Genomic DNA, 13,707 nt, shown 5'->3' on the forward strand with positions numbered 1-13,707 from the left:
TGCACTTTTTAAAGTCACCTCAACACACTCATATAATTATTTTTCTGACAAAAGGAATAAGGAAGCAACATGGTGAAGTGAACCATGGGCTATTAGAGCTGAAAGGTACCCTGATGTTTGGATATCAAGTATCCCCCAAAAGCTCCTGTGTTGATGCAAGAATGTTCAGAGGTGAAATGATTGGATTGTGAGAGCTGTAACCTAATCAATCCATCCTAGTTCAAATGAACTGACTGGGTAGTAACTATAGGCAGGTGTGGTGTGATGAGAGGAGGTAGGTCACTGGCAGTGTGCCCTGGAAGGGATCATCTTCCCAGAGGCCTCTCCCCTTTCTCTCCTTTCTGGCTGCCATGAACAATGGAGCAGCAGTCCTCTACCACACCCTTCCACCATGATGTTCTGCCTCACTTGGGCCCAGAGCAATGGAGTTGGACTACCATGGATTGAAACTCTGAAACCATAAAACAAAATAAATTTTCCCTCCCCTAAGTTGTTCCTTTTTAAAAATATTTTTTAGTTGTAGTTGACACAATACCTTTATTTATTTATTTATATGTGGTGCTGAGGATCGAACCCAGGACCTCACACATGCTAGGTAAATGCTCTACACCTGAGCCACAACCCCAGCTCCCCCTAAGTTGTTCTTGTCAGGTATTTTGGTCACAGTGATGCAAACTTGACTGAGACACGTAGGAACTATACAGTCTGTCCCCTTCCTTGAACACTGTGTTAAAAAAAAAAAACTCCAAGAGCTAGAGTGACTTGACCCCAGTTTTCTTCTGATTCTTCCCATGACACCATACTACACATAATGAAAGTGCATTGGATAAAATTCACAGCTTCCATTTGGTGCTGAGTGGGCAATAAAGGAAACATGCTAAGGATTTTATGTGCATTACTTCATAGAACCCTTGTGCTAAAGCTATGAATTCTTCTCATTTTGCAGATTTATAATCAGAGGCTTAAATCACAGAGCTTAATTCACAGAGGTAGTAAATGGCTGAGCCAGGATTCAGTACTAGATATGTTGACATACAAAGGCCATTTATTCAAACTCCTACACTACACAATATTGTCTATGCTAAATATTACTCACTCTAAAGTATCACCAAGATATGGAGAATAATTTGGGATTCCAGGAGACAGTGGGTAGTACCTACCTCTTAATAATAATAATAATAGCTACCATTAACTGAGTGCCCACTACAAGTCAGGCACTTTACATGTGTGATTTCATTTAATTATCACAATTTCTCTGTAAGATATGGATAATTATATTCATTTTTCAGATAAGGAAACTGAAAATTAGAGAAATTATATAAGTTTTCCTAGTCACAGTGTTGGCAAGTGGTAAAATGGGGCTTAGATTAAAATATAAGTAACTTGAGAGCCCACACTCTTAATCATCTTAAGATGAGTGCCTGACTCGGAGAACTGTCTAGTAGATGTTGAATGCAAAAATAAATGAATGAAAAACATGAATGAATAGGGACTGGAAAGGAGTGTTCCTGTTACATAATTTCCAAGAAAGGCTTGATTAGAAGGGCTTCAAAATAAATGTATAATGTTTTGTTTTGCTCCAAAAGGTAGAACTGTGGACAAATCACAGGAAACTGCAGACTTCCTATGGCTTCCTGTACTGGAATCTGTCTTTAAAAAGTTCATTGCTGGGGCTGGGGATGTGGCTCAAGCAGTAGCGCGCTCGCCTGGCATGTGTGCGGCCCGGGTTCGATCCTCAGCACCACATACAAACAAAGATGTTGTGTCCGCCGAGAACTAAAATAAATAAATATTTAAAAAAAAAAAAGTTCATTGCCTGAATGATATTCAAATATGTAATTCAAAGATTCTATGAGAGTCAGTATCTTTATAGAGGCATAATAAGGAGGAATATTCCAACAGTGTCCTGCCCATCTTTGAAGGTGTTCCAGGTACATGACCACCTGCTGGTAGTGCTGAGAAAGAAATTATTAAAGTGGGTAATGTAAAAGATTGTTTCCAAAAATGGCTGTAGTTATTCTCTTGCTTTATCCATTCCCTTTTGCAAGATGACTTTGAAATTTCTTCCATTGAGAGGTGGTATTTCCCCACTCACTTGAATCTGGGCTGTCCATGTATCTTGCTTTGTTCAAAAGAATACAGCAGAAGCAATATTAAGCCAGTTCTGAGCCTAGGCTTCAAAAGGCATTGCATGGTTTCAATCTCCTTCCAGAAACCCCAAGACTCCCAGTGAAAAATCCTAGGCTACTAGAGGATAGGAAATTTAACGGAAGAAAAGAGAAGTGCCCCCAATCAATAGTCACTCTACCTCTAGAAGTAGAGCTGCCTAGCTGACCGCAGATGCCTGAGGGAGCTCAGCAGAGACAAGGAGAACGACCCATGCAAATGGGCAATAATACATGATTGCCACGTGATTCTCTGAGACCAAGGTAAGATATAGGACCCACTCATAATAGTTTATACCACTGTCATCTGCCTATATTCCAGAAGGTCTCCAGGCTTTTCCCTAATGAACCTAGTAATAGCCCACATTAATTGGGTACCTTTACCACTTGCCAGACCATAGTCTTAATGCATTAGATAAATTAATTCTTAAGTCTCATAATAGCTATAGAGATAGAAATCATGGCAGGTTTCTAAGACACAGAGTTAGAAGTCCAGTTCAAATTAGAACCCAGGAAGCCTAAAACTATTGCTCTTGCTATTAACTATATACTACACTGCCTCTTGCTGTCTGATTTGAAGAGGAGGGTTATCTGCAGGAACTGTACTTACAGTCACAAAAACTGGTTGTTGAATTTTCTGATGTTTTCACCAGGTGCTCTTCAGAGAGCCTGGGACATCACCAAATACCTCATTCTTTTTCTAGACTTCTTTGGCCTGAAAGTCATTTTTCTTGCTGTTTTTGAGGAATCTCACTATTAAGTCTGAAATTAGAACCTATGATCAGGAGAAAAGTTTTAAAAGGCATAGGAATAAGTAGAAGAAACTCTCCTTTACCAAAAGAGAATTGATTCCCCAGTACAAGAGTTTCCATCCTACCCAGAACTGGAAATGTCTGCAAATCAGATTTAGAAAAACGTGAGATAGGCTTATGCAAAAAAGGCTTATGCAGGGAATCAAATGCTAAGTAAAATGATTTAGACAAATATAATAGTAATGCCTATTATCCAAGATGATTTAGGATTTTTTTCCACTTAGATATAGTTTCCCTGAAGCTCATGACAATAACAAAATGTCCCAAATTGCTGTTTTTCTTGTTGAATACAATGGACTGCCAACACCTCAACCATAGTTAAGCCAGTCAACAGGAAAAAAGCCAAGGAATGTGTCCATTCCAACATTTTATGCACGGTCTGACACTGTATAGCTTTCTGTTATGAGATTTCTTAAATGAGAACTCCATTTGCCAAACTGGATGAAACATGATCAAGACGAATATGCTTTTCTAGAAATTTCCTCTGCCTTGTCTAATTTTTCCATTAGAGTAGGCAGTATCACTCATTTTTCTACTTATTGTGGATTTTCTCTTTTTTTTTTTTTTTTTTTTTTTTGTCTCAGGGATTGAACCCAGGGGCACTTAATCACTAAGCCACATCCTCAGCCTTTTTAAAAAAATATTTTATTTACAGACAGGGTCTCATTAAGTTGCTTAGGGCCTTGCTAAGTTGCTGAGGCTGGTTTTGTATCCTCCTGCCTCAGCCTCCAGAGCTTCTGAGATTACAAGCGTGTGCCACCCAGCTGGGTGTTATTGTGAATTTTTTTAAAGATACCTCTTAGGCCCCCCACCTCCACATACACACACACACACACACACACACACACACACACACACAGTGGGATTCAACTGTTGACTTAATGTGGGACAATGGGAATTTTCTATCACCCCCTTCCCTCACTCCACTGTTAGGGATTTGACCCCTGCCTCTAGGAAGAGTAGTGAATTCCTGTACATTTGCATACAGACCTTCCTTTTGTTTTACCCACAATCTACTAAGGTTTTCAGGCACTTGTGAAATCTCAACTTTTCTTGTCTATAGTTTTTGAAGGTCATAATAGGGACTTCTTAACTCCTCTCATCCCTTCAAATTAACCATAGGATTCTCAAAAGACAGATGTGAGTCCTCTGGGATGTTGTTGAAGAACTCTTTTTTTGCCTTCCTTTCTTCTTCTTTTAAGAATAATTTCTTTTTAGAGCAATTATAGGTTTACCGAAAATCTGGGTAGAAAGTAAGAGTTCCTTCACATTCCCTGCCTTCACATATAGCCTCTCCCACTGTGGATATGCTCAACAGAATGGTGTATTTGCATGTACACTGACACATTATTGTTGCCCAAAGTCCATAGTTTACATTTGGGTTCACTTCTGGTGTCCTACATTCTATGGGTTTTGACAGATGTACAGTGACATGTATCTACCACTATATTATCATACAAGGTAGTTTCCCTGTACTAAAAATGCTCTGTGCTCTGTCTATTTTCCCTATCTCCAGTCTCTGGAAAATTGCTGTTGTTTTTACTGACTCCATAGTTTTGCTTTTTTCAGGATATCATATATTTGGAATCACACACAGTCTGATTGGCATCTAGTAACACACATTTAAGGTTCCTCCCTGTCTTTTCATGGCTTGAGAGCTTATTTATTTATTTATTTTTGGTACCAAAGATTGAACTCAGGGGCACTCTACCACTGAGCCACATCCCCAGCCCTATTTTGTATTTTATTTAGAGACAGGGTCTCACTGAGTTGCTTGGCACCTCTCCGTTGCTGAGGCTGACTTTGAACTCACAATTTCTCCTGTCTCAGCCTCCCAAGACTCTGGGATTACAGGCATGTGCCAACAATGACCAGCAAGAGCTCATTTATTTTTAGTGCTGAATAATATTTCATTGAATGTATCATTTTACGAACACATTTTGTTTATCTCCAAATTTTGGCAATTATAAATAAAACTGCTTGCGCTGGTTTAAATATACGGCGTCCCCCAAAAGTTTCCATATTAATGCAGGAATGTTCAGAGATGAAATGATTAGATTATGAGAGCTATAATCTAACCAGTGGATTAATCCATTTGATGGATTAATAATTAGAATGGTCCAAGTGGGTAGTAACTGTAGGCAAGTGGGGTATGGTTGGAGGAAGAAGGTCACTGAGGGTACTGCTGGGGATTATACTTTTTTGTCCCTAGCTCCTCTCTCACTCTTTCTGCTCTCTGGCCGCCATGAGCTGAGCAACTTTCCTTTGCCATGTTCTTCCTCCAAGACATTCTTCCTCATCTCATGCTCAGAGCAATGGAGTTCACCAACCATGGACCGAGACTTCTCAAACCATGATCCCAAAATAAACTTTCCCACCTCTAAGTTGTTCTGGTCAGGTATTTTGGCCACAGCAATGAAAAACTAATATACTGTGTAAACATTTATATACAGACTTTTGTGTAGACATAGGTTTTCATCTCCTTTGGATGAATACAAAGGAACACAATTGCTGGATCATATGGTAAAAATATGTTTAGTTTTATAAGAAATTGCCAGTCTGTCTTCTTATATATTTTGTCAGCATTTGGTATTGTCAGTCTTTGGGATTTTAGCCTTTCTTATATATATGAAATAGTATCTTGTTTTCACCTTTGTGTTTTGGTTTCATTCTTACCCTTTACTCCTATGTACACACTATGCTGTGAGGTTTTCCTATTTCCTTCAAAGCATTTTTAAAGGTCACATATGTTTGATGTAAAAAAAAAAAAATTGTAAGAGTCCCTTTTGCACATCAGACTCTGCCTTAGACTCTACTAACACCAATCAGCCACAAGCGACACAATGTTCAGTTTCTGTTTCCTTAGAATAAATCTTTTATTCTGTATTCTTTCCCCTATATCCTGGTCTCACCCAACTCAAACCTAGCTTATCAATTGTGTTTTTGTTTCAAACCAATTAAAATTTTATTGAGGAAAACATCCCATAACTCTCTCTCATACTTCCAATATGGTAAGCCCATGAGTGGCTTTTACAAGCTCAAGTATCTCAAGTTATTGAGCTGTCCAGGTAATGCTCTTGTAGCCATTTATGCTATAATGGATTTGTTAGTCAAATTAAAATGCAACATTTATCCTACACAGATTTTTACTAAAATGGAAATATTTTTTCATGATATTCCTCCTTAAGCCATCTCTTGCTTTAAAAACAAAAACAAAAACAAAAAAAGATTACATTAACCTTGGGCAAAAATATAGTCATTTAAGTAAGAACCAGGTCTTAAAATTAAAATGAATGGAATCATCCCAAACTATATTTTTAAAGAAACAAAAATTGACCCAAGTTTTTATTGTATTTTTAGTTGTTGTTCCTTAGTGGAATTACTTGGAGATGAAAACCACCTTAAGAGTAATTCAATTCTACTTACAAATATGGTGGTGTGGGGGAAAAATTTTTTTTAAAAAGATAATGGAGAACCCCCCCCCCCATGGGAAGAAATTCCTTATCACTAATGCAGAAGGTAAATCAATGTAGAAGAATTTCCTCTTCCCATGAACTCCTTTTGGCAAGCTGGGTCTCTAGATTGGACTAAGAATGGAAGGATAAAGGCTGGCATGGTTTTCCTCGGTTCAAAGATTTTCCTAATAAAGAACTCACATGTTCATAGACTCCCAGCATTCCATTTCCCTTCAAATAGTTTTAAATTTTGTACAAGTGATACATTGACCATCTATATAAGTTTTGTTATTAGTAAAAACAAACAAATCAGTTTCATCTTCCCTTTTCCAGGAGAAATCAGTAAAACTCTTCAAAGTGTTGTTAATTGCTTCAATACTCACTTGAATCACTCCACTTCCCTGGTCTCCATTTGTCTCTTTGCTTTGTTGTCTATGCTTTTGGTGTCATATCCAAAAATCCTGGCAAAGATCAACTTCAAAGGGGTTTTTCTGTAAGTGTTCCTTTAGGAGTTTTACTGTTTCAGGTCTTAGATTTTCGTGAAATTCATTTATAGTTTGTTTGTGGATATGGATAAGATAAGGGTTTTCTCAGCACCACTTATTGGGAGATTATCCTTTCCCCATTGTGTATTCTTGTTACCCTCATCAAAGATTAGTTGACTATATGAATAGATTTAATTCTGGACTCTCCATGCTGCTTTATTCATCTACATGTCTACTTCTAAGACAATAACACATGGTTTGATTATAATAACTTTGTGATTCAGTTTAAAATCAGGAAGTCTAATGTTTCCAGCTTTGTTTTGCTTTCTCAAGATTTCCTTAATCAGCTGGAGATGCTGTTGCTGAGTGTAGATTCCATTGCTGCACACCCCTAAAGCCTTCTCAACGTGCACTCCCAATTCCTTTTGGTTCCAAGTCCAAGATGGCAAATCTCAAGGATCAGCTGATTGTGAATATTCTTAAGGAAGATCAGGGCCCCCAGAATAAGATTATAGTTGTTTGGGTTGGTGCTGTTGGCCTGTGCAATTAGTTATCTTAATGAAGGACTTGGCCAATGAACTTGCTCTTGTTGATGTCATGGAAGATAAATTGAAGGGAGAGATAATGGATCTCCAACATGGCAGCCTTTTCCTTAGAACATCAAAAACTGTCTCGGGCGAAGACTATAGTGTGACTGCAAACTTCAGGCTTGTTATTATCACAGCTGGGGCACATCAAAAAAAGGAAAATGGTCATCTTACCCTGGTCCAGCTTAACTGTGAATGTCTTTAAGTTCATTATTCCTAATATTGTAAAATACAGTCCACACTGCAAGCTGTTTCCAATCCAGTGGATTATCTTGACCTATGTGGTTTGGAAGATAAGTGGCTTCCCCAAAAACCATGTTATTGGAAGTGGTTGCAATCTGGATTCAGCCCAGATCTGTTAACTGATAGGGGAAATGGGAGTTCACCCATTAAGCTGTCACAGGTGTGTCCTTGGGGAGCATGAAGACTCTAGTGTATCTGTATGGAATGGAGTGAATGTTGCTGGTGTCCCCTTGAAGAATTTGCATGCAGATGTAGGCACTGATGCAGATAAGCAACATTGGAGAAAGGTTCAAAAGCAGGTGGTTGACAGTGCTTATGAGGTGATAAAACTAAAAGGCTATACATCCTGGGCCATTGGACTGTCTGTGGCAGATTTGGCAGAAAGTATAATGAAGAATCTTAGGCAGGTGCATCATTTCCACCATGATTAAGGGTCTTTGGAATAAAGAATGATGTTTTTATAAGTGTGTCTTGCATCTTGGGACGAAATGGAATCTCAGATGTTGTGAAGGTGACTCTGACACCTGAGGAAGAGGCACTTTTGAAGAGGAATGCAGATACACTTTGGGGGGTCTAAAAGGAGCTGCAATTTTAAAGGCTTCTAATGTTATAGCACTTCACTGTCCAGGATACAACAGGATTTTAGTTGAGGTTGTACATGTTGTCCTTTGTATCTGATCTGTGATTAAAGCAGATGGCCTGGGAAAAACATTGATTTCCTAAAGTTAGAAATAGGACTGGCTTACAAACCCTACAGATATCCTGCTGCTGGATGGTACTTAACTTGTATAGTCCTAAAACAGTTAGTGTAAAATAGTTCCACCATCTCTGAGATATCACTGCTAATGTTGTACAGGCTCCAGTTGCCCTTCAAACCAGATGTGTCATATGTAACTTCCTCAAACAGGCCTGGTCAAATTTTTTTTTCAACCAATCACATCCTAGGATCTAATGTTAAATCCAATATTGCATGTCTTGTGTATAATGAATGGTTCTAAAGGATTTTATTTTGTGTATTATATGTATCTGTAGTTTACATTTCTATATAATGTAAAAAGAAAGATCTACAAATAAGCAATGTAACCAGCTATCCAAGTGTCATGCCAACTGAAATATCAAATAAATCTTGAACAATGGGAAGAAAAAAAGATTTCTTTAGTCATTTAGGGTCTTTCTTTGTTCCACATCAATTGTAGGATCAATTTTCTATTTCTGTGAAAAATTCCATTGGAATTTTGATATGAATGGCATTGAATCTACAGCATTTTAGAGAGTATGGACATTTAACAGTATTAATTCTTCTAATTCATAGATTTATCTCATTTTTTTTAAGACAGTGTTTTTTTGTTTTTTATTTTTAAGACAGTTTTTAAAAATCTTGTATACTCATTAGCAACCCAACAGGTACAATTAGGAATAAAATTGGGATTTTATATCAAAGGAATTTAATTATTGTCCAAATTACTAAATTTGAGGCAGAAAGCCCTTTTATAGATGCTAGCACCTTTAAAGAAAATACTACTTCAAACATTTGACTTTACATTGCTGCTTTTCTTTTTTTTTTTTTTTCCAAATAAGTTGACATTTTATTAAGTACTGTGGCATCTACTTACTCCTCATCTTTTTTGAAAAATTCAAGTGTATTTTACATAGGGTAAAATCCCCAGTTTTTTGTTTTTTTTTTTAATTTTTTATTGTGGGTTGTTCAAAACATTACAAATTTCTTGACATATCATATTCCACACTTTGATTCAAGTGGGTTATGAACTCCCACCTTCACCCCATACACAGATTGCAGAATCACATCAGTTACACATCCATTGATTTACAAATTGCCATCCTAGTGTCTGTTGTGCTCCGCTGCCTTTCCCATCCTCCACCCTCCCCCCTCCCCAACATTGCTGCTTTTCTAAAAAACAAATAAAGGTTAAAGATAAAAAGATATTAGGTATTGAAAGTTAATAAAATCAAAACCCAGCAGGGTAAATTCACAGGCACAAAATATAATTCAAAGCATTAATACAGCTAAAACTGTTTTTCTGTATCATTATGAACCTCTAATTGCAAATGACTATACCAGAACTCCAAAGAAGCAGTCTTATACATCAAACTGTCATTAAAATATGTGGCTCTTTCCTGCAGTGTCATGTTACTACTACACTGATTTTATTGTTCCAGTAATACTGGGGGTATTAATTAGAAATTATATTATTTCTAGCCAACCATAATGATTACAACTCAAAGGTTGGTTGCTATGCTACAAAAACTGCAACAATTAGCTTTTAAAACAGAGAGCAACAGGTAATGTATTTCATATGAAAGTTATTCAATAAAGATTATCCTGTATACCATGTTCATAGATTCTCCTAAGTTAAGTCAATACATGCAGTCATGGGTAGAGCATTCAAGATCTGAACAAAGAAGTGATTGAGAGAGAACTTTAGGAAGGAAGAGGTACATGCCACTGTTCTGTTCTCCTCCCAGGGTCCCTTTTTTCCCCTCTGTTCTTTTCTATGCCTCTGTAAAGTCCAGCCTCCTTCAAATTGAGGTACCACTACTGCTATTTGCTCTCCAAGTCCCTATAGCCTCAGCAATAGGTCAGTGATCACAAACATGCCTTCCACATATATATATATGGAGAACCTAGGTGTTATGGTTTAGATATAATGTGAGACATTGCAAGAATTTTCTCATGTGTGAGACAATGCAAGAATTTTCAGAGGTGAAATAATTAGATTATAAAAGATACAACCTAATCAGTGGATTAATCCACTGATATGGATTAACTGGGTGGTAACTGAAGTCAGGTAGGGTGTGGCTGGAGAAAGTAGGTCACTGGGGGATATGCCTTTGGGGTTTATATTTTGTCCCTGGTGAGAGGAGCTGTCTCTCTGCTTCCTGGTTACCATGTCCTGAGCTACTTTCCACTGCTATACCCTTCCTCTGTGATGTTCTGCCTCATTCCATCCCAGAGCTATGGAGTAGGCTGAACATGGACTGAACCTCTGAAACTCTAAGCCAAAATAAACTTTTTCTTCTGTAATTGTTCTTGTCAGGTCTGTTGGTCATAGTGACACAAAAACTAAATAAAACACCAGGTAAGGGCACATGGCAGGATACAATACTATATGTCTATACAGTTAAAAGTCATATATCAAACTAAGAAACTATTACAAAGAAAGACAGGAAGGGGATGGATTTCTACTATCCCTTCCAGGGTACATTGCCAGTGACCTAAGACCTCTCCCTAGACCCCACCTCTTTTACATGATCTACCAACTCCCAATAGTGCTACAAGCTGGGGGCCAACCAAGCCTTTAACACAGAAGCCTTTGGGGGTCATTCCCAAACTACTGTCATACTCAAAATTATTACTTTCCCCTGACTCCATGATCAGTGTAGGAGGGTGGTTTTTTTTTTTTTTTTTTTTCCTCTAATCATCACTGAGAGGACCTGGCAGAGCTCCTGGAGGTAAAACTCGTAAAAGTATGAGTGTACTCTCTAAAGAATAGGCCCATTGGAAGTTTTAACTCTCAGACTTGTCTATATGAGTCTCTAGCAATTCATCAGTGACAGTTCCTTCCTATCTCTCTTTGTTTTTCAATTACCATGAATTGAGGAGCTTCCTCTACTGCACTGTCCAGCCATGATTTACTGCCTTGCACAGGCCCAAGAGCAACAGGGCCAAAAGACCACAGACTAAAACCTCTGAAACCATGAACCCAAATAAACCTTTCCTTCTTATAAGTTGATTATCTCAGGTATTTGGTTACAGTAACACAAAGCTAACTAACACAATGCCAGAAGATTGTTTTTCTTAACAAGGCCTGCACTCAGGAGACACTATTTTACCAGAGCCCAACCTATTGAGGGGTTTTATCAGCATATAATCAATCTTGGGGAAGGGAAATATCCAATCCCAGTGTCCTTTACCTATCCTGTCCCACTGAAGGAGACCAAAAAACTGAGAAGTACTTGTGAAGTTCAAAGTCAGGGGCACAGGCTCATCAAAACAGATCTAATCCAGGTCTGTAGAATGTTTCCCCTTCCCACACACCCTTAACAACAAATTATTAAAGTCCGATTACCACAGTTCCTTTATCCCAGTCCATCATATCTAGCTTTCAACCAAAATTTACAAGGCATATTATAAATCAAGAACCACAGTTTGAAGAGACAGAGCAAGCATCAAAACCAGACTCAGATATGGAATAAATATTGGAAAAAATATACCAGAAAGTTAAAATAACTAGGATTAATATGTTAAGGACTGAAAAGAAAAAAAGTAGACAATATGCAAGAAAAAAATGGACAATGTAAGCAACGAAATGGAAATTCTAAGGACGAATGAATAAGAATTTCTAGATATGAAAACACTGTTAATATAAATAAAGAATGCCTTTGATGGCCTCATTTATAGACTGGAAATGGTTGAGGAAAGAATCTCTTGACTTGAATATATGTCAATAGAAACTTCCAAGCTGAAAAGAGGATAAAAACTGAAGAAGAAAAAAAGAAAGTATAATATCCAAGAACTGTAGGACAACTACAAAAATACTACATGTAGGTAACAGGAATACCAGGAGGAAACAAAAAGGAACAAAAGAAATATTTACAGCAATAATGACCTAGAGATTCTTCAAATTAATGTTAGACAACAATAAGGCAAGACCACTTCTCTAAAATTTCTTCCAGAAGATAGAGGCAGAGGGAATACTCCCTAGCTCATTCTATGAGAGCAGCATTTCCTTAATACTAAAGCCAATCAAAGCCCTACAACAAAACTACAAACCAATATCTCTCGTGAACATAGAGGTAAAACTCAACAAAGGATTAGCAAATAAAAATCGTGATTCAGGACTTGCCTATGTGGTGGTGCACACCTGTAATCCCAACTAGTTGGGAGGCTGAGGCAGGAGGATTGCAAATTCAAGGCCAGCCCAGGCAATTTAGGCAATGTAGACCCTGTCTCAAAATAAAATTAAAAGGGCTGGGGATATAGCTTAGTGGTACACCCTTGTCCAGAGGAAGGCCCTTCTGGGGTGCTAAGCTCTTGGTAAAGCTGGGAAGGAATATCCCTCTTCAAATTCAAGCCTTTCCCCATTTCCATGCTTTGCAGATTTCAAAATTCTTCTGGTTATTCTGTGATGCCCTTCACCCCAGGCACTTAAGTGTGACATTTGTTTTCTGCAGCAGGATGGTTTATCTGGTCATCGCCTCCCTTTAAGTCATTTTGCATTTGTCAAAGAGCTTCCACAAGTTCATTTGCTTCATATACATTTCTGTCTATCTCATGGAGGGGTCCTGCGGATTAGATGTAAATTAATATAAAGGACTTGGCATTACCCGGCTTAGTCCTCAAAAAAACATTAACTATCATTATAAATATTATGTTGTCTACATATTGAAGAAACCGAGACTCTGAAAGATAGGTAATTTAGTTGGGATGACGTGTGGCACAGCTGGTACTAAAAACTAGGTTGACTTTCAAAGCAATACAACTTTCTATTACGGTTGTGCATCACTGAAAGTGTAGGGTCTGCTTGGGCTAGAAAGCCCACTGCCACCAAACTTAAACTTGGTAACCAGATCCCTGAATTAATTACTTTTCTTTCTTTCTTTTTTTTTAAAGGACAGTTATCCTGGAAGTTATCCGCTGTCCAACTCAGGTCACTGGGGCAATTGACATAGCAGAGCAACTCGGCTCCATTTAAAGGTTCCTGGTTCCTGGAATTTAAAAGTGGGTTCCAAAGGGAGTTGTATTTTGAGAATCTCCAAGAGCTTTAAAAAAAAAAAAAAAAATCCTTCTAGGATGAAGACCTCCGGGCAGAGGGCGAGAGAGGGAGCAGCCTTGGGCCTCTGCTACCGTAACCGACGGCAAGGTGCTGGGGCTTCTGGGCTCTCAGCCGACCCTGGCGCCCCGACGGACCGTTCTCCCGGGTCGGGTCGGGCCGGGTCGG

At 38.2% G+C, this 13,707-nt stretch overlaps 1 pseudogene; it reads left to right on the forward strand.

Annotated features, from left to right (window-relative positions):
• The first annotated feature begins 7,273 nt into the window (after positions 1 to 7,273).
• LOC107142927 lies at positions 7,274 to 8,462 on the forward strand (annotated as a pseudogene).
• The last annotated feature ends 5,245 nt before the right edge of the window (positions 8,463 to 13,707 follow it).

Source organism: Marmota marmota, unplaced genomic scaffold, assembly GCF_001458135.2.
Source record: "Marmota marmota marmota unplaced genomic scaffold, marMar, whole genome shotgun sequence".
Classification (NCBI taxonomy): Eukaryota; Metazoa; Chordata; class Mammalia; order Rodentia; family Sciuridae; genus Marmota; species Marmota marmota.